We start from the raw sequence: 3,236 nt of genomic DNA, 5'->3' as shown, positions 1-3,236 counted from the left end.
AGGACAAAAGTCCAATACACGTACAACAACGTGTCTGCAGGACCGAAGTCCAATACACATGCAATAATGTGTGTGCAAGGCTTCCGCTCTCCATGCATGCCCCAGAGTACGTGTCACGTTAGGCACCAACCGCTTGCTCAGCCATGAGTAGACACACTTCAATACACTCTCGAAAAAGACACTTGAGGATGCCTCGGAACCAAAACAGTACTCCAAGGAGGTCAACCGTTACAGGATAGCCTGGTTGGTGGCCGTTAGCTGATCTAAATGCTGTGGAAACGGTGAACGCTCTCGTGCACGTTTTTTTTCTGCTACGTTCACGTGGTTTTTCAAACATCGCGAAAACTACCAGAAATGGCCTATACAGCAGCAAGAAGCATTCATATCCCACTTCTGATGTTAGAAATCTAGACCAGAAATCATAAAAACGACTAGAAATCAAGAATAATTTTAACTGCCTCCGTGGCCGAACAGTTACCATGCCGAACTGCCACGCAGAGGTCCCAGGTTCGATTCCCGGGTCGGGAGAAATATTTGTATGACCTACAATTATTTCTCTCGTGAGTTTGGGTGTAATTTGTGGTTGTCTATGTGTGTGTCCATGGCACCCGCGACACAGGGTTTCCCTAGTGCGGGGCTATGTTGAGTGTGTGCGTTATTATTAATGAAATAAAAAACGGTTACAAAATCTAGTTCAAATTTGAAAAGCACGAGACCTATCGTTGATTTATATGACGTCCCGTGCTCCTGTGATACTTGCACCACATACGGAATCCCAACCGGTGCGCGGTGCATGTGTATAAATTCTAATTTAAAACTTGAGGTTCTCATATACGATGAAGTCGAGTAAATATTGTCTGTCCGCCAACTCAAATCACCTCTTTCAATGCGAGGTATCAATTTTGAGGCAATTCGATAGTACTCCATTTTAAAATGAGTTTTTGTTACAAATTTCTTTCTTTAGAATTGTATTAGATAGGTAATTGAGTTTTAACTACGGCGTGTTTCGTTAACACTTATTAATTGTACACGTATGTGGGATTTAAATTGAAATAACTCGCAGTTAATTTCTTATCGCAGTTAACTCATGGTAAACTCCAACTTATTTTTATTTTAAATATTTATTTAACTTTTCTTAGAATAATATAATTATTAAAATCAGCTCGTAGTCGATTTCATTATCGCGATTAACTCACGGTTAACCCTGACGTAAATTTATTTAAAATTAATTTTACTTATTAGCACGTAGGTACTAATACTGTTCAAATTAAAATCGACTTGCAGTCGATTTCATTATCGTGGTTAACTCGCAGTTAACCTCGGCGAAATTTTATTAAAAAAAAATTACTTGACTTACTAGCACGTAGGTACTAATATTGTTCGAATCAAAATCGACTCGCAGTCGATTTCATTATCGTGTTTAACTCGCGGTTAACCCCGAGGCAGTTTTATTATAAATCATGTAAAATGCACATATTAATATATCTGTTCGGATTTTCATGCACACATGTTCGATTTGATTATCGGGGATAACTCGCGGTTAACCCAATGTTTTATTAAATGTAGGTTAGATACACATTTGCGATGTATGAAAGAGAACATTTATTACAGTTGCGGAAGTAGCAAGTAGTGCTATATGATAAAAATGAATATTTTAATTTTTTATTTTCATTATTTATGTGCGTAAGAAAAAAATCTTACTTTGATCAATGTCCGACTCATCTGATGATATTATGATCCTATAACGCCGACCATGTTTGGCGTCTGTATTTTCCAAGTATTTCAGTTTACTTTTATAATATTCGATTTTTGCTAAGTTTGTTCGCTTTGACATTTTAACGGAGCTGTGGAGCTGTGCTTGTGGCCACGCATGAAAAATGGCGGTTGACGCCTGGTAGGGAGTGTCAACGTCAAAACATTATTTTTTTCTCTAAAAACCGTGCGGTGTTGCCTAGCAAGTTATCCTAAACTACCTGGTTAAATATTATATCGAGAATGAAGCGCTGAAATATAATCTACTGTTATTATTCTGTGTTTCTTTGACCTGTGTTTATCTTTCTATTCAAGAAAGTCGGTACATATGTGTTATTTTCATGCATCTTCTTCAAAAAAATTGGTTCTTTCTCTCTCTGTAAACACTGAGACGCTTCAATAATTGCATTCCAACTCCACTTCCAAATCGTCTAGGTCTTATAAAGATTGTGTATTTTGTTTCTCATTATGCTTGCTATTCAGTTATTGGCGCGCCACAGTAAGAAATTGTATGCTCGCATAATTATCCCGATTAGGTATTGGTTCACCACACTGCAACTAGCATAAATTGGTAAATAAACAATTTATGAGGGTAGTTTATTTAGTAAGTTACTAAACCCTATTTTAATTATGGTGTTACGTTTAAATCATGTTTGTCAAATAACAGCAGGTTGTAAAAAGTGTTAATGTTTCAAAAAATCTCCTGAGTTGATATATAGTAACTAGTAATAAGATGAATAGTAAGTCTGCTACCATATTTACAAGGCCGGTTATTAAAATTTAAGATTTTCTAGAAGTCATTATCATGAATATTGGGTATAGTTTGTTATTATTTGTTAATCAAATTACAGCGAATGTTGACTATACAATTAAATATACAGCGTACAATAAGATGGTCAAAAGCCAAAGTATAAGCTGAGTCTCTTTTAATTGTACGTATTGGCAATTGTTACTATACTGTACATATCTTAACAATTTACTAACAGAAAAATTATTGTAGAACAGTATGACTATTACACAAAGACTATGTATGGACTTCAGTGTCGTTATGTATTAAATCAATAATTACTTCAAATGCATATTACTATACATATTAGACAATATTACATTAGACAACATACGTATGTGATGTAGACGTTGCTCCCATCCCAAAGTAAGTAACTAATGCACTTGTGTTATGGTTAACCGAAACAACGGTATCACTAACACCCAGACCCGAGACAATATAAAAAGATAGTTTCTACGCTGCCCGCTTGCTTGCACACTTATTGTACGCTGCATATATAGTTTCATATATAGAGACCACAGAGGCGATATTATGAAAACCGGTGTGCTAGCCACTTGACCACGGAGGTCATCACATACGTACAAAATGCTGTATTTATTTCGTTAAATAACAATTATGTCATGTTTTTTTAATGTTTTTCAATAATTTATTTTAATTAATTTTATTATTGAAATTGTAGTAAATAAAAAATGTCCAT

The sequence above is a fragment of the Hyposmocoma kahamanoa genome, unplaced genomic scaffold, assembly GCF_003589595.1.
Source record: "Hyposmocoma kahamanoa isolate Upper Pololo Valley unplaced genomic scaffold, ASM358959v1 232, whole genome shotgun sequence".
Taxonomy (NCBI): domain Eukaryota; kingdom Metazoa; phylum Arthropoda; class Insecta; order Lepidoptera; family Cosmopterigidae; genus Hyposmocoma; species Hyposmocoma kahamanoa.
Note: the sequence above shows the minus strand (reverse complement) of the source record.